The 20,046-nt window shown below is 47.4% G+C and overlaps 1 long non-coding RNA gene across 3 annotated transcripts in view; it reads left to right on the top strand.

Annotated features, from left to right (window-relative positions):
- LOC119976040 overlaps positions 1–20,046 on the top strand; it is a 61,154-nt gene that overhangs the window by 34,696 nt on the left and 6,412 nt on the right. Inside the window, exons 1-3 of one of the 3 annotated variants that reach the window (XR_005462861.1) lie at positions 939–1,145; positions 6,406–6,602; positions 9,332–9,427. This is a non-coding gene — a long non-coding RNA (uncharacterized LOC119976040). Of the gene's footprint in view, positions 1–938; positions 1,146–6,405; positions 6,603–9,331; positions 9,428–20,046 lie in introns of those variants that run through there. The other 2 variants (XR_005462860.1, XR_005462862.1) reach the window with 2 other exon arrangements.

Genomic DNA, 20,046 nt, shown 5'->3' on the forward strand with positions numbered 1-20,046 from the left:
TGTTATTAATGTGTTTCCCAAATCCCATGTATTTAATTTCTCATTAGTGTTTGGACCTTTATCTCCCCTCCCCTCCCCTCCCTTAAAAACAAATGCATTTCTTGGTGGGGCCTCTCCATCTTGCAAAACACGTTGGCTTAGAGGAGCTGTAAACATTTTCTTTTCAGAAGGAATATTCCCCCCACCACATCCTTGTTACAGTTCAATGCTGGGTGTGTTTTTTTTCCCCCTCTCCCTGTTTCAGCAGGAGCTCCAGTACAAACAGGGCGAGTCTCTGTCGTGTCGGTGGAAGCAATTATTTAAAAAAAAGCCCGAATCAAAACGCAGCATTTAACGAGGGCGGGGAGGAATTAAGTGCTTTTAAGATGTCAGCGGGGCTCCTCAAGCCCGTGGCTGTCTCTTTAGGGGGGATTTTAGTTTAAATTCGCAAAGGAGGCAGAGAGAGTGTTGACGTTTTCGTAGTTTGCCGTGAGTGGTTCCGAACGGGCTGGAGAGTAAATCGCTCTTAAAAGGCGGATGCAAATAAATACTGGCAATATTTTATTAACTTTTCTTTTCCCTGTTGGAAACGAACGAATGCAGAAAAAGTTGTTTGTTCCCTATCCAAGCCATCCATCCGATTCTCCGTCGAGCGGACAGAGTAACTTTTGTGTTTTTATTTGTGGAGTATTGCGAGGAGGGGGAGGGAGCTAATCTCAAGTGTCTTTTTGAAAAGAGCTTTTGGGCTTGCAGCTCTTATGGGGGTATCTTTTTTTAAAAAGAGGAACATGCAGCTCCCGATCTTTTTCCCGTGGTCGGGAAGGCTTTTATCAAGAAACCATGAAATTAAATGGGAACCGACCGGATACTTTTTTTCCCTCTCTCTCTGTTTGCATACTGATTGGTAAGCCCCGTGACATCACTGCTTCCCTCCCTCCCCTCTTTTTTTTACTATTTTGCAGCCACAATCTCTTGTGTCTTAATTTCCATGTGGCTTGAGCATTTTCCCCCCATTCTCACTCTCTCTCTGGGTTACGTTCTGCATCAGAGAAAATTTGACGATGAGACGAATTTAAAAAAAAAAGACTCGGAAGGAAGCCTTGAATCGGATGTTGAGGAACACGAGGGGGAAACGGTCGGAGTGGGTTGTTAAAAACAAAAAGGCGGTGAGGAAAGTCTGAATACCCCATCTCTCCCTCTGTGGGGGGAGGGGGGGTTTATGAATGGAGGCGCCCGGCAGGGATGGAACGTTGCGGCAGCCGAGGTTTCAGCACTCGATACATTGTTGCCGTCCCGCGTTCCATTTTGGAACGTCCGGACATTGTAACTTCCGCGGGTTGTAAGTTTCGGGCTGATCGCGGCAGAGGCGCAAACACGTGGGAAGAAGGGGGTACCGCTGCTTTCTTTCTCTCGCCGTCTGATTGTGTTGCTTTCGATCTCTTGCGTCGTGGGTGGGTTTCAGTTTTGTTTATCTGTTGCAGAGAATGGGTTGCATGATTTTGTATTCAAAGCCGTTCATTTAAAATGTATATATATTTCCCCCACCTTCCCAACAAAACAAGATTGCGCACGCTTGTGGGTGGGGAGGGATGGGAGGACTCGGGCAGCTTTTGGCTTAAGTGCGCCACTTTTGTTAAGTTCAGTTGCGGCAGGCCTTTCTTCCGGCTTATGGCCTTTTCCATGCTCTTTCCCCCCCACCCCGTCTCTTGCACCTCCCTTCTCTCTCTCGCCTTCCGAAGAGTTAAACAAAGGCAGAAGAAAGTGCAGCACCCAAAAAAGTGGGGAAGAGGGCTGGAAAAGGCAGGGAAGCATGAAACCGAAAGGCGACAGGGAACCAGCCAGCATGGTGGGGCTTACAATCTGGGCGTTTTACTTGTAATTCCCACCCTTCCCTTCCCTCCCCTCCCCTCCCTGCAGGATTTAACCGTCCGGTTCAAATCAGAACAGACTCGCGCCTTTCTGCACAGACCCCAGCCTTTTGGGTGCATTGCACTGGACGTTGAAGTTTAGCGCCAAATCTTCTCGTTTTGTATTCCACGAATTGTAAAGCCGCCCCTCCATCAATTTTTTTTTGTTATTGCGACTTTCCGCGAGTGAGCATGAGACACAAATCCGGCCAATTTTAAACGTGCTTTTTTTTTCATTCGGAAACAGCTCTTTCCCCGCATGTTTCATGTAGACTTTTCTTCTCGATTGTGCGATTTTCACGGTACTTTTGAGGGGAGGGGGCTCTCTCTGGGGTGACTTGTTTAAATGAGCAGTGAACAAACCCCAGTTTGGCCGCCCCGATGGTTTGCTATCTACACCTCTATCCATGCACCATTTGGCTTCCAGGCGGTTCCTCGGCTGGTGTGGATTTGAACCGATTCGTCCCATGATCGAATGACTCTCTCTCTCCTCCCCCAACCCCCCCCCCCCCCCCCCCCCCCCCCAAAAAAATCCTGGTCTTCCTCAAAAATATCCAGGTGTGTGCACACTTTCCAGTTGAGGCACCCAGTGTGATTGGTGTTTTCGCTTACAGCAGCACCCTCTGAGGCCCACTCGGTCCTTCAGTGCTGAGATCAGAGGGCTCAATCCTCGCGTGTTTCCATAGAATCCCTACAATGCAGGAAACCATGTGGCCCACAGAGTCTGCAGCACCTGGTGGACCTAGGCCCGTACACCCCCTTATCTATCCTTGCAACCCCTGTGCATTGATCCTGCACATCTTTGGACACTAGAGGGCAATTTAGCATGACCAATCCACCCTTTCTGCTCTTGTGGCTCATGTTTCCCAATTGAGGAAGATAGAATCTTCATTCTGCGACACCTGCCCAGTGTGGCATGTTACCAGGGCAGTGGCGGCACCTCCCAGGCACATGACCACTGCCATCTAGAGAGGATGAGGGCAGCAGATACATGGGAAACACCGCCACCCACATGTTCCTCAAGTCGCTCACCATCCTGATTTGCAAATATCAAACCAATTGTTCGCTGTCACTGGGTCAAAATCCAGGAACACTCCAACAGCATTGTGGGTGTACCTACAGTGCATGTTCATTTTGTGGACTGCAGCGGTTCACCACCAGCGCAAGGGCAATTACGGATGGGCAATAAGTGCTGGCTTAGCCAACGGCGCCCAGATCTGCCGAAGGAATAAAAAGAAAATGAACTGTAAAGCCTTTAGTGTAGAGAGATGTCCTATCATTGTTCACGGGAGGAAAATGGGTAGCCAGTGTGACTCGAGAAGTCATGAGGTGTGATGGAGAGTATGATTGATTGGGACGGGAAGGTGCTCCGGGGGGGCAGGACATTGGGGTGTGTAGGAGTCCACAATTGGAGGAAGAAAGTGCAGAAGGTCGAAGAGGTTGTTGGATTAAAACCATTGCAGGGTTCGTGCATGAGGCTAAGAATATATGTTGGTGTGAGAGCAATGCTTCAATGGGACCTTTTGGATGATTGGAGGGTAGGATGACAAATTTTGAATGAGCTGGAGTTTGAGGGGATGGTATTGGAGCAATTAAGTCTGGATGACAAGTGTGTGGGTTAGGTTCAAGCTGCAGGGGTTTGAGGGGGGGGGGGTTGGTGGGAAGGGATGTGAAGGTATGCACTGTTGATGCTGGCCAGGGTATGGTATTTGAAGAGATTTCAATCCCACCTTTTAAAGGTGTTAATTTCTGGCTCATTTCCTCCGTTTTGAGTTCGAAGTGCCCTGTTACTCTGACAAACCTGGTTCATTTTTAGCAGTAAACAGATTAGTCCCTGCCCCATAGTATTGGAGAAGTGTTAGCACTATGGCTTCACAGCACCAATGTTCCAGGTTTGATTCCCGGCTTGGGTCACTGTCTCTGTGGAGTCTGCCCGTTCTTGTGTCTGCGGGTTTCCTCCGGGTGCTCCAGTTTCCTCCCACAGTCCAAAGATGCGCAGGTTGGGTGGATTGGCCATGCTAAATTGCCCTTGGGTTAGATAGGGTTGCAGGGTTACGGGGATAGGGTGGAATTTTGGGCTTAACTTGCCAAGAGCCGGTGCAGACTTGATGGGCAGAATGGCCTCCTGCACTGTAAATTCTATGGCGGGAGACCATCGTGCTTCAGAGTGGGGGAGCCTTGTGGCACGTGGTCTTGTGGTGTGACTCAGCAGGAATGTGCAGCCCTATCTCAGTTCGGTTGCCCAGATTCAGAGTATTGAGAGTGTGGCTGTGCTTTACTAATTTTTGAGTAGCTAGCACTATTAGTTTCAGATCCTCTCAACGCCCTTGGTCCTGCTTACCACAGAACTGCTTTACTAAGGGTGAAATTCCCTTTATGTCTATCACCCGTTCTGAAACTTCCAAAAGTGCTATAATTAATTTTGAAATGTAGTTAGTCACTGTTGTAGAGCTGGGCGGCATGGTAGCTCAGTGGTTAGCACAGTTGCTTCATAGCACCAGGGTCCCAGGTTTGATTCCTGGCTTGGGACACTGTCTGTACGTTCTCCCCGTGTCTGCATGGGTTTCCTCCCATAAGTCCCAAAAGACATGCTTGTTAGGTGAATTGGGCATTCTGAATTCTCCCTCACTGTACCCGAACAGGCGGCGGAATGTGGTGACTAGGTGATTTTCATTGCAGTGTTAATATAAGCCTACTTGTGACAATAGTAAATATTATTATTATTATTGAAGAGCTGGTCCTGAGTAAGCCAGTGATCAGGCCACTTGGGCCTGTACTCCTGGGCTAACTGCTTGTGATGTGTCTGCCTGCAATATCCAGCTTTACTTGGGCCCACTTCCAAACGCTCCCTAGTTTTGCTGTACTTCTGTCAGTTGGGGAGGGGGGTGGAGGAGGGGGTAGAGCGAGAGGGAGATACCTCTTCGAGGTGGCAAGCCCAGACTCTCCTTTCCACGGAGTAATACTGCATTGCACTGTGCAGAGCCAGGTGAGTGACTGGCGCGATTGAAGGTGAATTATTCCTGTCCTGAGTAATGAATTCTTGCATTGGATGGGACTGTGTGGTTTTCGGTGCGGTTCATCTTTCGTGTTGCATGCAGCGTTCCACTCACAGCTTGAGGTTCAGGCTGTGTCACTGGCGAACAATTTATTTAGAAATCTCGGGCAAGCTTGTGTGACCACTCGTTACAGTATAATTGTCGGTATGAGAAAAGCCAACTGGTTGCCTCTGATCTATGAACGTACCGAATGCTAAACCTGCCCAGCAATTATAACGGCTGCAACAACCGAGTGAATTTGTGACAGGAGAGTACGTGAAAGTTAATGAGCCATTGAAAGAGCCGTTATTGCTCTGAGTGTACAGGACAGCCCAAAATAACTACCAGTTCATTTAATAGAATCCCTGTAGAAGGAGGCCATTTGGCCCATCGAGTCTGCACTGACCCTCTGAAAGAGCACTCCTCCAACCTATCCCAAAAAACACTTGACCTAACCTACAAATCCTTTTTTGGACGTGAAGGGGTAATATAACATGGCCAATCCACCTATCTGCTCTGGACTGTGGGAGGAAACTGGAGCACCCGGAGAAAACCCACGCAGACACTGGGAGAAAGTGTAAGGAAGCTCCTCACAGACAGTGACCCGAAGGCTGGAATTGAACCTGGGTCCCTGGTGCTGTGAGGCAGCGGTGCTAACCACTCGTGCCACGTCCCTTCCTGTCTGTGGTCCTTTAGCTCTTTTGAGGTATAGGCTGACGTGACTGCATCACGGAAGCTGGCTATCTCTGGGCCAATGTGAAGTTATCCCCGCCTGCTCTTCCTGACCTATCTCTTTACCCCCCCCCCCCCTAAATTAACACCAGCAGAATGGTCCAAACAGGAATGGAAACCCAGCATCAACCCTGTGGCTCGCAGCACGAGAGCCCATAATTCCTGTGGGAATGTGGATTGCGCCTTGCTTTGACATTCCACTGAGGATAGTGGTCAAGAATAGAATCGTTGCTGCTGCTTTATTTTCCATGCCCCCCTCCCACACACATCAATTATACGAGGCCAGTTGTGACTAACTCGACCCAAGCAAATAGAAATTGAGCGAACTGTCTCGAATTAGGTTGCCCTAAGGTGAGTTTGAATGATCAATGTATTTATCCTTGACCACCATCACACAACAGATTACCTGGTCGCTACCTTGTCGCTGTTTATGGGGTCATGCTGTGCACGACTTGGATGCTGCACTTCCTATGGCGCAAGTGACTAAACTTCAAAAGCATTTAATTGGCTGTAAGCCTCTTTGGGAAGACTGAATGGCACTATATAAATGCAAGTCTCTTCAACCCACCCCCCCCCACGCGCTGTAAGAGGGTGTATCTTTGTTTTAAAGATAAAACAATTAAACCTATTGGAAGTTTATTCCTCCCTGATCGGATAGTCATGTATGTCTGGCTCCTCTGCAAGTTAGTGAGATTGGGGAGGGGGCATGGACATTCGCTAGCATCTTAACACGTTGACTTCTCTCTACACAGACCCCTTTGGAAACTTCGCAAGTTGATTACCCTAAAAGAATAATGGAATTATCCAATAATCTAAAGGTAGTGATGTAAGAAAGCACAGAATGGGCCATCATGAAGAGCGTCAAGTGAATTGGAACTGGGTAGAAGATCAGTGATGCTTCCCATCGTGCGGAAGCTTCGCTTTTGCCCAGGTCTGGGAAGTTCCGTCGGTAAGAACAGTGAAAGCGAGAGTTTGATACCTGGGGGCGTGGAAGGTGTTCGCTGGGCCATCGACAAGTAGAAAATGAACTTTGGCCTCTGGGCAGAATTGAGAGATTAACCTGATTGAGACACTATTTGATCCTTCTCTGTCTTTCCTCCAATCTTTTGGTCACCAAAATGTAACTCAAAACCATATTCTTCTGTAGGCTGATGTGGCTCTTCATAAATCTTGGTGAAGAGATACTGCATTAGTCATATTTTAACAGGATGCTGCTTTTTCATTCCCTCAGTTTTGAAGGATAGGCCCCCTGAATCTGATCAAATGCAATCCATGCAGGTCAAGTGACCAGCAGCCTGGATTACTTGATCGTGAGCAGTCAGCATGTTTGGCCTCGTCAGAGTGAATACTGTGCCCCTTCTCTCCCAGGCTTCGATTAATGGTCTTGCCACTCCCTCTTGAACCTGAGTATTTGTCTTTTTCATGTTTTGGTTTTGTGCTGCACCCTGACATCCGTAAGAACTGACTTGGAAGTGCCCTAAGCATTAAACCCAGTCAAATCCTTTGCACAAAGAAGCGATGATGAAGGGCTGGGTTTGGTCTGGAATGTTGGGTATGAGAGGGCAGCATTATTACCTCATGATATTGCTTAACCCCACCCCATCCCTTTTGGTACTGAGCACTCTGTACCCACAACAAGACATGTGGCAACCTTAAGGTTAAGGTTGGGCACATTGAGTCCTTATTTTCTTCTTCGGAGACCTTGGCTGAATGTGTAGATATCAAGTGCTAAAGAAGACTGGCTAAATGTGCTGGTTTCTGAGGTTTTTTTTATTACTGTAGCAACACGCTGAAGGACTGTTGAGTTTGTTAGTTTTTTGTTTGTAACATCCCAAGAAGGCCCTGGAGCCCACATTGAGCGATTTGATGTGATGTTCCCCATTCTATTCTGGGAGTGCCAACAGCCTCCAAGTATCTGCCCATGTGACAGTCCTGCCAGGGAGGGGACCCATGACCACAGTGCGTATGGGTGGCACGGTAGCACAGTGCTTAGCGCTGTTGCTTTGCCGGGGATGGGTTCGATTCCCAGCTTGGGTCGCTGCACGTTCTCCCTGTGCCTGCGGGGTTTCCTCCGGGTGCTCTGGTTTCCTCTCACAAGTCCCAAAAGACGTGCTTGTTAGGTGAATTGGACATTCTCTAAATTCTCTCTCCGTGTACCCCAGCAGGCATGGTAGCGTGGCGACTTGGGGATTTTCACAGTAACTTCATTGCAGTACTTACTACTACTTGTGACACTAATAAAGGGGCACTAATAAAAATAGGGGTTGGTTTAGCACACTGGGCTAAATAGCTGGCTTTTAAAGCAGACCAAGGCAGGCCAGCAGCACGGTTCAATTCCCGTACCAGCCTCCCCGAACAGGCGCCGGAATGTGGTGACTAGGGGCTTTTCACAGTAACTTCATTGAAGCCTACTCGTGACAATAAGTGATTTTCATAATAAAGATTATTATGTTGTGTTCACATAGTGCTTTCTACCAGGGGTAACTGGTTCCCTCTGCTCAGAAACAATTGTAACTTGCCCCTACTGTGTTGTATCTCCTCACCTCACATTGCCACTCAACCATTCCTACCAGCAAACATCTCTGAAAATGTTATCTGAACAAAAACATTTAACTTGCATGATTAGATCGAGGTAGGCTGTTCTGGGTAGTTTAATATTGCTTGGATTTCAACTCCATGTGACAATCTGGCCAGTGCAGCATATCTTCGACTCATCATTGGGCAGTATTATTATTTTGTGAGTATTTCAGTATCTTGGCTGGCCAATGGGTTGTGACTCTGTCATTGAATCCTTCACTTTTTATCATCTCTCCTCCAATATTGGTTTGTATATTCTGTCTCTTGACTCTCATGACCCCCTCTTATGGCTTGTGAGTATGTTAACGTTAAATTTTCTCTGCAATATTTTGCCAGTAGACCGTGGTGGCTGAGGCCTATCTGAAACAATGTGTTCAAATCAGCATAATCTAGCTCATGGAATGAATGAGGCCTAGTTTCAGCAATTTGAAGTGTAGTGCCTGGGCTGTAAAGATGGAGTTTGATCTAGCCTATTGGCGATTCTTGTTTCTTCCCCCCCCCCCCCCCCCCCCCCCCCCCCCCCCCCCCCCCCCCCCCCCCCCCCCCCCCCTCCCTCCCTCCTCTCCTGAAGCGATCGTCTTCTCCATGGGGTGATCTGCCTGCTGATGCCCATGATTTTGCTGTGAGTTGTGTCAGTGGTCGTCTAGAGGGCAGAGACTACCTGGCATGAAATAAATATGTGCGTTTGTATAATGCTGGGAAGGCCCCCTTTACAGCCAGTGAAATGTAGCCTGTTGTATTGCAGGATATGCAGCAATCTGTTTGTGCACAGCAAGATTCCACAAAAAAACAGCTGGCCAGATGATCTGTTTTAATAATGTTTTTATTGAGGGTATATCTTTGAGGGAAAATATGGTTTAGCCTCTGAAACCCAGCACTCCTTCAGCGCAAAAATGTCCAAATTTTGTGCTCGAGCCTTTTTGAAGTGCGATTTGAACCCCCAACCCCCTGACTCCGAGGCGAGCTGTGAAAGCGAGCCTCTGTCTGGGTGCTCGTTGATATTTAGGCCTCACTTGGCTCTTGCTCCAACCTTGGTGACTGAATTGAAAGTCATGACTGAATGCTGCAAAGGAATTACGATAAATTGTTTTCTTATTTCAGGATACCTCCCAGAATGTGATGAGCATCATTAACAAGTTGAACGTCTGAGAGGGAGAGGTGGAGTGAATATAAAATGGCTGCTGTTGGGTAGATGAGGTGAGTGCTGTTTTCGTCTTTGTCTTCAGCAGGTGTATCCCATTGTGCAGCCCCCATATTTTGGCACTTAAGTGCTTTGCTGACTTGTTGATACCCTCCGCCTGGCCTTGCATGGTGTGCCTCATTGGGATGTCACCTCCATAAGCCCCACCAGGGCAGTCCTTAAAGCCTGGGGAACGAGGACCTGTTTTGCACTTAGAAGGAGCATGCCTGCAAACCAGCACTCCCGGTGAGTGGCAGCTTTTGCCGGGAGCGTGTTTTGGGAAGTCGGTCAGAAAGCCTATGGTTCCCCCATCCATTCACTTCAGTAGAAAGAGGCACTCCTTATGCGTGCAGATCTCTTGGCATCTCAAGTCACTCCTACTTTTCCTCTTTGGGAAATTTGCCCTCATTAAACGTCTGACGTCTCAAAATTTGGCAAGTACCTTTTGCCTCGGCAGACCTATCCTCAGTCCAAATGCCAGGAGCTGTTCATCATTATTGACTTAAAATGGAAGCAATTTATGGAAATATGGTTTTAAGCTTGATATACAAGTGCGCCCTCTCCCTGAGCTGCTGTAGTACATTACTACATGTACTATAAATGCGCAGAAAGTGGGCGAGACCTCTTATGCCTGTGATTTCGCAGCTAAATGAGCAATCTCCTTCAATTGAGAGTCATGGGCAGGGACTTTCCGTTGCGAGACTGACTCGCTTCCGCTGCTAGCGAGGACGGAGAATTTGCGCTCAGCCAAATCTCCATTCACTGCAGCGGGAATGGAGAATCCTGCTGGCGTGAAGGAAGAGAATCCAGCCCTTGTTATACTGTGGACATTTAGATTGAGATTGTCCCTGTAAAATCTTCTCTCTAATGACCTTTTTGAGGTATTGCATTGAGATGTGGGTGTAAATCTCACTTTGGCTACTTCTGTGCCTGAGAGAGTGGAGGGGACTCTGGTCGTTTGGTGTTTTATTGAAAGTTGGGCCTCCAGTGGCCTCCCAAGGACTCGCTGGGCCATAAGAGAGCAGGGAGGTCTGAGGTTTGGTCCTAAATCTGTTTCGCTGCAAATCCACCTTGACTCTGACCAGCTCCTATTTGTAATAATGCGCAGCCAGTGATCGATTCTAGTCACTTCTCCACAACTGACAGATGGGTCCCCCTCTTTCTCGACTCTCTCCCTTTCCTCCCTCCCCCCCAACCCTCTTAGTAAGTAATGGAGTGAGATTTGCAATTTTTCAATCTAAAAGTAAATTACGGAATCTACAGACCTTGCAGGGGGGGGGGGGGGGGGGAGGAGAATCAGACTAATGCACTTGTGTTTTCCTCAGCATTTACCTTCCATTCTCTGGCTACGAACCACCAAGTCTTCAAGTTTTGTCTCAAGTCCCATTATTTTCCCCATCCCCATATTTATAAAAAAAAACTGATGTTCTCTCCTTGACTTATTTTTAGATTCTCATGTCCTGCTTGCATTTTACCCTCTTGCTCCACAGTGAACAGAAAGAGTTTTCTGTTTCCTTAGTTGTCCAGCTCCCAGTTGACAGTGTTAAGGAGCTTCAGCAGTTGATACTTCTGAGAAGTGCCGAGTACACAAGGGGCTGAACTGAATGGTGTGTGTTGTGTAAATATTTCTGTTGTAGAGCAGTTCAAGGCTGCCTTCTGGCACTCTGCCAGTATTCAATGAGTTCAGCTGTTTACAGGTGTGCTCGCTGCAGCAGAGAGCGAGAGAAGACTGGGGAGGGGGGATGGGAGGAATCTCTTCAAGTGTGGAAAAAAGAGAATGGATAATGCCATGCTCTGGTACTTGACCTGGTGGGGGAACAGGGTCACGGGGTTGAGGCCTGTAGTTTTGTCTTGAGTGAGCTCAGACCTTGGTTGAACTGATGGAACAAGTGCAGAGGGTTATGCCATTCAGTCTTAAGACTTGATTGCTGGGCATTTTCATGAATTTTGGAAAAATGTGCACATGATAGATTTATTCAATCCAAATGAGGGTTGTCCCAAAATGCTTTACAGCCAGTGAAGTTGTTTTTTGACTAATGTTCTAATGTAGGAAATGCAGTAGCCAATCAATGCACACAGCAAGCTCCCACAAACAGCGATATGACCAGTTAATCGGTTTTAGCAATGTTGGTGGAGGAATAAATATCGGGCAGGACACTCCTCTGACCTCCTTCAGAAAAGTGCCATGTCCACCTGCAAGGCCACAGAGATACCTGTTTTTCAAAAAAAAACAAATGTTTTATCCCATCCGAAGTGACAGTCAATGCGCAGACTGGACAGGGCAAACCCGTGATCCATCTCATTGCTCGTTTGAAAAACCAATTCGAATTGAGCCCAATTCAAGGTCTCCACAACGGAGGCATACAAGATCCAAGCTGACGAGAAAAGACATCGCACCTCATCTTGGGCTTGATCTGACACTTGATCGAAGCCAAAAGGCCGAGAAAGCAATTCAGAAACTTGGTTGAACATGTCATCTGAAAAACAGCACCTCCGACAGTGCAGCGCGCCCTCAGTACGACACCGTGGAGTGCCAGCTGAGATCGACACTGGAATGCCAGCTGCATTGTGCTCCGGCCTCTGGACAGGGCACTTCCGCGTGCTTGGACAGAGGCACGATTGCTTCTCACTGAGCCGGAAGATTAGACTTGCTTTCGATTTTGGTGTTGGGGGGGGGGGGGGGCGCCTGGCTGACGTACAGTCACCTCCCACGATCAGCGAGAGTGGAGAGTTCAAACTGGTAGATGGACTGCACTCTGAGGAAGAGCCAACTTGTCAAGATATAGATGGGGGGGGGGCGGGCGGAGAAACAACTCCTTTGTCACCTTCACCCGTGATTAAATTAACAAATGCTCTGTGGAGCTGATGTGCACCAGTGTGGAGAAGAAGAAATGATTGTTTTTGTGGTAGGTTCAGGAGTGGAGGAGATGAAAAGGATTGACAAACAGGATTTTAATCAGTCACAAACCAATTTTTGGGGATTGATGTGTGTTGGCCGATCCGTGTGAATCCACACCCCATTCTTTGCAAATCTGCTTTTCTGCAGTTGTGGCGCCAGAAGTTGAGGGTCGTCCTGACTTGTGTGAATTCTGGACGTCCCTGGAAACGTTGCCGCAGTAACCCACGTCGCGCTTATTATCTGCTGCTGGAGGCTGCTTATCCCTAACTGATTGTAACCAGTCATTTCATCCTCCATCCTGGGTGATCTAGGAATCCCTGGGTTTCCTTTAATCTATTCTGTTAACTGCTCTCTCAATAAACTCAATTCAGGGTTAGCACACCAGAGCGATGAGATGTATGTGTTTAATCGAGAGAACAAAAGTTCCTTTTTAGCGGCGTTGTGTCATATATTGAGGCCAGGTGTTAAGCGGAGTCGCTCCCAGGGGTCAGTGCAGGGCCTCTGTTGCTTCTAATGTGCAAGAACAACCTGAATAAGTTGGTCACATTTTCTGATGACCTCGCAACACTATTAATGACCAGAGAATTGAAGGGTGGATTGACTCCTCCCCTCCCCAGGAGGAAGAGTAAGACAGTATTTTAAAAAATACATTTTAGACTAATCCAATTCTTTTTGTTTCCAATTAAGGGGCAATTTAGCGTGGCTAGCTAAGGCCCAAAACCAAACTGTAAATAATTGCCTATAAACATGTGCCTCGGCCATATTGGGGAATGTAAAATATGTATGCTGGCTAAAGGGGGCGGCTACAGTTGTTATTATGAAGATGCTTACCTGTAAATATACATGTTAATTTGTGCGTGTTTTTTTTTTCCTCTAATAATTTGTTGGATATAAAATATGAAAACTCAATAAAAAACATTTTTTAAAAAAATAAAAAAATTTAGCGTGGCCAATCCACCTACCCTGCACATCTTTTTGGGTTGTGGGGGTGAGACCCATGCAGACGTGGGGAGAATGTGCAAACTCCTCATGGGCAGTGACCCAGGGCCGGGATTGAACCCAGGTCCTGGGTGCCGTGAGGCAGCAGCGCTAACCACTGTGCCACCGTGCCACCCTGAGCAAGACCGAGTAAATGGCTTGGGCTGTTGTAATTTTAGGGTCTCAAAGTATTTTACGTGGATTAGAAATGTGGGGTGTAAATCTGAAATGAGTTTAATTAGCACAGCACCAATCTGGGACGGCTTTGAATAGTAATCGTTGACCGCAGTTGCATTGATGTAGTGCCTTTAACTTAAATATAATTGGACAAAAGTGGGTTGTGAGGTGGCACAATGGTTAGCACTGCTGCCTTACAGCGCCAGGGACCCAGGTTCAATTCCAGCTTTGGGTGACTGTGTGGAGTCTGCACTTTCTCCCTGTGTCTGCGTGAGGTTCCTCCGGGTGCTCTGGTTTCCTCCCATAGCCCCTTAACTGGGGAAAAAAAAAGAATTGGGCACTCTAAATTTATATTTAAAAAAATAATGACACCGAGCTAAAGAAGATGGGTGAGACAAGTGACAAAAAGGTAGGTTTAAAGGAGAGGAAGCGAGTGGCAAGGAGATTACAAGAGGGTGCGGAATTCTGGGATTTTGACTGCTTCATTGATGGAAAGGCAATATATTTCCAAATCAGGATGGTGAATGACTTGGAGGGGAACTTGTTCCTATGTATCCGCTGCCCTTGTCCTGTCTACGTGGCAGAGGCCGTGGATTTGGAAGGTGCTGTCAGACGAGCCTTGATGAGTTCCTGCAGTGCCCTTGGTGAGTTCCATGGTAACATTAGGCTGACTGATGCCACTAAGGGGCATGAGTAATGGCTTTCAGGGTATAGCATGTCAAACAAATTTATAACAAGTTCCCTGTACATAACCCCACCCTTTCATGACCTCGGGATGTCCCGAAGCTCTTAATTGCTCATAAAGTACTTTGTGAGGTTGAGTTAATAATGTACGAAACACAGGCAGCAAATTTACACCCAGCACGTTTGCTACAAATGTCAATGAGATAAATGGCTAGTTCCTTTGTTTTTAGTTGTGTTGAGCAAGGTGTAAATGTTGGCCTGGACACCAGGGGAAAACTTGCCAACAATTTGCATATTGCAATGGGATCCACTCTTTCCACCAAGAGGGCTAATGGCCTCGGTTTAACATTTCAACAAAAAAATAATGGCATCTCCCAACAGTGCAGCACTCCCTCAGTACAGCACTAAAGTGCAACCTTGATTTTGTTTTCGGCTTCCTGGAATGTGACTTCTGATTCAACAGGGAATGTAGCCAACTGTGTCCCAGCAGCACACTTTTCCTCACCCTTGTTGAGGTTAACCATGCTGTGGCCCCACCATTGATCAGTTGGGATAATATTCTGGACTGCAATGGTTTCAGTAACATCACTTTTTATTCACCTCAGGATTCACCCGAGGAAGGAGCAGTGCTCCGAAAGCTCGTGTTTGAAACAAACCTGTTGGACTTTAACCTGGTGTTGTAAGACTTCTTACTGTGCTCACCCTAGTCCAATGCCGGCATCTCTACATCATGGCACTTTTTATGGGTGCTGTAGCTCATAGATATCAAAACACACAATGGTCAGCTGAGTGTCTGCTGGTTCTCCGTCAGAACTACTCAGCCGGTCCCATTGTGTGTTTTGCCAGCAGCCTTGCAAAGCTTTTCTTCTTCCGGTGCTTATCCAATTCTTCTGTTTGTGAAGTCCAGAATTGGATTGAATCTGCCTCCAGCACTCTCCCAACTGCTGCATTCCAGACCATAATCAGTCACCCCTTTGTCAATGGGAGCATTTTTCTCCCTGTCCTCTTTGACCAGGCCACTAGTGAGTTTGAGCACTTCATTCAATTCTCTCCTCGGCCTTCTGTGGGGAGAATAAGCCCGAGCTTCATCAGCCTCCAAAATCCCTCATCCCTGGAATTCTTCTCGGGAATCTTTTCAACACTTTTTTAAAGCCTTTACCACCTTCCCAAAGCACCTGGAATTGGGCACAATATTCCAGCTGAGGTTGAACAACTTTTATAAAGATTCTTCATAACTTCCTTGCTTTTGTACTCTTATGGTTCTCTTTATAAAGTCCAGGATCCTGGCTGCCTTATTAACTTCTTTCTCAATCTGCAGTGCCACATTCAGGGATTTGAGCACCTACACTCTCTGGAACACCATCTGTTTTAGTACTCTTTATTTTATATTGCCATTCCTTTGTTCTTCCCACCAAAGCGCATCACGTCGCACATGAGACATGTTCTGAGATGGGAAGAAGGGTGATGGGGAAGGAGGCACTGCTAATCAGCGATTTTAGGATTGTTTGCCCCCATAATGGGTTGTGTGTCTCGCATAGTAAGTGTGTTGCCCCCTGTGGTGCTGAGCCACTTTGGACAGGTTGGACGTGGGTATCAATCTGTGGTCAAGTAAAACCCCAGTCAATTACACCAGTCATGTCAGCTTTCGATTAACCTCTGGCACTGAGAGAGGTCGGGCACCAAACCTGGTCAAGCGGCTCACTCATTTATTGCTGTTGCAAGGTGAGAGGAGAGGATATTGGGGGGAGTGGCCGACTTGCTGTTACCATGCTAGCTGAAGCGCGGATGGGCATCTCTATTTTGCGCGTGTGATGAGAGGGAGAGGGCAGTGTCTGCGGTTGTGATGAATCGGCAGAGTCTGCCTGAACATAGAACATAGAATTTACAGTGCAGAAGGGGGCCATTCAGCCCTATTGAAAGAGCGCCCCACTTAAGTCCCAAAACTCCACCCTATCCCCGTAACCCCACCTAATCTTTTTGGACACTTAAGGGCAATTGAGCATGGCCAATTCCTTACCTGCACAACTTCGGGAGGTGGGAACAAACCGGTGCACCCGGAGGAAATCCACGCAGATACAGGGAGAACGTGCAGACTCCGCACAGGCAGTGACCCAAGGAGACTGCAAGATGGACTGGCAAACTGCTGTTCTCTCTCTCTCTCTCTCTCTCTCTCTCTCCCTCCCCCCCCCCCAGCCCCAACCGATTCTGGAGCTTGTGGTGGAAATCTCAATAAGATCCCAAGCCCAGCTGTTTGAGGGAATGTATGCTATCTGATTCTTTATCCAGAGCAGAGGCTTGACACATTGTCACATATTAGTGCGAGGGCTGTGATGAAATGTGAAAATGCCGGGAGACTACCAGGAGAGGTCAAAAACTGGTTATTTGGGAATGTGGGAGATATGAGAAAGGTCATTATCATAATGTAGAGCGGAGTGCAAGTTTATAATCGAAGATTGCAGTGCGGTGTGACAATTTACGCAAGGTGTTCACTCGATACAGTGGAAAATACAGTTGTGAATTCTGCCCTCCCAAGCAGTGTGGGTTTCGTAACACTGGGGTGACACACTCCTGATCCTAAGTCTACCACTTCTGTTGGATCAATTTGCGGTGATGAATCAAGAGAATAGTTAGAGAACGTGGGGTGTTTGACTGAAGAAAATCGACTTGTGTGTAGAATGTTGGTGCTTGTACAAGGAAGAAACCATGTGACCATAACACCATATTGGCAAGTGCTTTAGTGAATCGCCAGGCAGGACCCTGCTGGTGAATTCTCACCTTCTCGCAAATTAACATTTGTTGTTTTTTTTGGGGATGGAGGTGGATGGCAGTGGTAAATGTGTTTGTGGAAAAACCTCTGACCATATGGGAGTTGACCCCATGCTGCAGCAAAATGGCTGCCCAATCTGGTGAATGTGAGCCGCCATTTTGAATTTAAGGATTTTGCTAACCTTCAGTCTCGTGCAGTTGGCGACTACATCTGTTGGCGATTACAATGTGCGAATGAGTCACAAAGATGAGAAGTCTGTACGGGTTGTATGGCAGTTCACATTTAATGATAAATTCTGCTGTAAGTAATTAATCTGGCACATGTGAATGGTAGCTGTGAGGCAATGCAGTTTTTGGGGGAAAAAAATTCATTGACTTCATCCTCGGGGGGGGGGGGGGGGGGGCGATTTTGCTCTTTGACCGGATCTCGGTCAGTCTTAATGACCACACTGAGAATTGGTGGAGCAGTTCCACTGTGAGGAGCCCAATTTAAATGCACCCAGTTTTCCAGGATGGAAATGGGCTTGTTTGCTTGAACGCTTTATTACAAAAAGAAGGCAAATAATCAGCCAGTCGACAGTTCCTAGCCAGGAGTTTCCTCATGTCCTGGCCACTTGTTTAGTGGGGAGAGGGGAATGTCCTGGTCAGTAAGCTGTTTGCTGTGAAAGTCCATTGGTAAACTGGCCTGTGCAGAGGCAGCTGTGGATGCTCTGCGCTGTTGAGCTGCGTTTAATCAGAGCTAACACTGCTGAGTGACCTTGTGGCCAGTGTGTTTTTATCTCTTCTGTCTGCTTTTCTTGCTCGGCACAGTTGGTTCTGTTCAGGGCCACCTTCAGGGCTGATTGGCAGATAGAGATTTGCTCCTGCCTTCCTTACCCCAACCTCCTCCCTGAGTGTACATTGTCCCAAGTCCTCGGAAAGCTCTGCGTGCGTGGGTGTGGGTATTTTTCTTTTCTCTTTCCCCCTCCCATTCATTCATTCATGGCGCATCTATATTTGTTTCAAACATGATCACGTAAACCTCTTTATACTCTTGGGGCAGCACTGTTGCTTCACAGCTCCAGGATCCCAGGTTCGATTCACGGCTTGGGTCACTGTCTGTGCAGTCTGCACGTTCTCCCTGTGTCTGTGGGTTTCCTCCGGGTGTGCCGGTTTCCTCCCACAGTCTAAAGACGTGTAGGTTAGGTGGATTGGCCATGCTAAGGAGGTGAGAATGAGCTTGGCCTGTCAGGGTATGCAGCAATGACACATCATCGCTAAAGGCGGAAGAGGGTGTTGGAAACCTGTCTGTCTCACTCTCGCTCTCTCCGCTCTCGCTCTCTTTCTCCCCCCCACCCCCGAAAAAAAGAGGACATTCGGCCCATCAAGTCTGCACCGAACCACCAAAATAGCTCCCTACTGTGGCCACTCCCTCAACCTATTCCCTGACCTGCACATCTTTGGACTGTGGGAGGAAACCCACGCAGACACTGAGAACCTGCAAACTCTTCCAGCCTTGGCCAACTGTGTATGGAACTCTGGTCTCTGGCACTCTGAGGCAGCAGTGCTATCTACTGTGCCACTGTGCTGCCCAAAATATTACTATTGATTCCAGCAGATGACGTGATGGGATTTGAGCCATGTCCCTAAAACACTAGCCTGGGTGCCTAGCTTACCAGTCTAGCGGCATTACCTCTGCACCCCTAGTGTGCGGTATTTTCAGTGCACCAAGCTTTCTTCAACAATATCTTCCGAATCCATAACCTGTTGCTACCTTGAAGAACAAGGGGAGCAGGTACATGACCTACAGGTTCCCCTCCAAGTTTTCCAACCTCCTGACTTGGAACAATATCACCATTCTTTTAATTTCCCTAGGTCAAAATCCTGGAATACCCTCCCTCACTGTGGGTGTACCAACATGACATTTACTGCAATGGTTGAAGAGGGCAGTTCACATCTAGTGAACAAATGGAAAAAAAAATCCTCAAAAGGTTTGCATGTGCACAGAAGCTTATCTTCGACTTTGCGTGTTCAGCCATCATGTCCTTCCAGTCCAGGGTGACAGCAGTGGGAACTGTCAAATGGTGTTCATTAGGGGTCAGAGGCCTGCTGAAGGCCCACTCTTCAGCCTTGGGGCTCAGCTTTCTCATGCTCAGCAGACTCCAGTTCATTGTCTGCAAGTGAGAATGTTTCCGCAATTGAAACAGAGATTAAAGTGATTAAAATTGTTGATCATGACTTGGGTTTTATTAGAATTACTCAAGCTCTGTTGATCACTAATATGTTCCACCTGTGTTGGTGGTTGGTTAATCTGAGCCGTAACAGTTTGGGAGCTCCACTGTTCTTCTTCCCATAATCCCAGTGGATATTTTACATCCAATTCGGTTTAACATCTTGCCAAAACCTCCGACAATACAGCTCTCCCTCCGTTAACTGAGCTGTTGGCACAAATTATGTGCTTGGGACTTGAGGAACCTCTTGAGGCGAGATGGGTAGTACTGAGTGGAAGTGACTTGTGGTTGAAAGCGGAGGGGTGGTTTTGTCCTCCAGGCCCTTTTCATAGCAGTTCGCATTCCATTTGTGAATCTTCAGACCAATTTTACACCAGGGTTGCAAAAAGACTAACATCAGATTAAGTTCATATCCAGGATCCCAATACATTCTGTACATGTCAGAGTGCCAATACCTGCGATGTGGTTCCGGACTCCGAATAAATCTCCAGACCCACAAAAATTCCAGCAAGACATCATTGTGTGTCAGAAATTTAATGGTTAAAAATAGGACTAGGCATCCAGACTTCCAAGGGCCAGGTTGTCGAGGCTCGGGGAACCTTGTAGTTTCAATGTTGCCAGTAGGGAGGTTCTGGTTTTGAGATATGTTAAAAGGATCCCAAGCACATCCAAGTTAAACTAGCTGGTTGCTGAGACTACATCGCTAAATGTCTGCACTCCTACCAATGTCATTGCTAGGCTCTTTCACCATTCATGATTGGTGCAAGGACATACATTTTACTACCACGGGGCATAAGTATTGTGCTGCACGCTTTGTTTCATCGCCTAACCTCGGCCCACTGGTCATATCCCTGTGTTAAACGAGACAAGTCAAGTTGGAAAGAACAAGAGTTGAGCACCTGCATCCTGCTGAAGGATTTAT

Source organism: Scyliorhinus canicula, chromosome 13 (assembly GCF_902713615.1).
Source record: "Scyliorhinus canicula chromosome 13, sScyCan1.1, whole genome shotgun sequence".
NCBI lineage: Eukaryota > Metazoa > Chordata > Chondrichthyes > Carcharhiniformes > Scyliorhinidae > Scyliorhinus > Scyliorhinus canicula.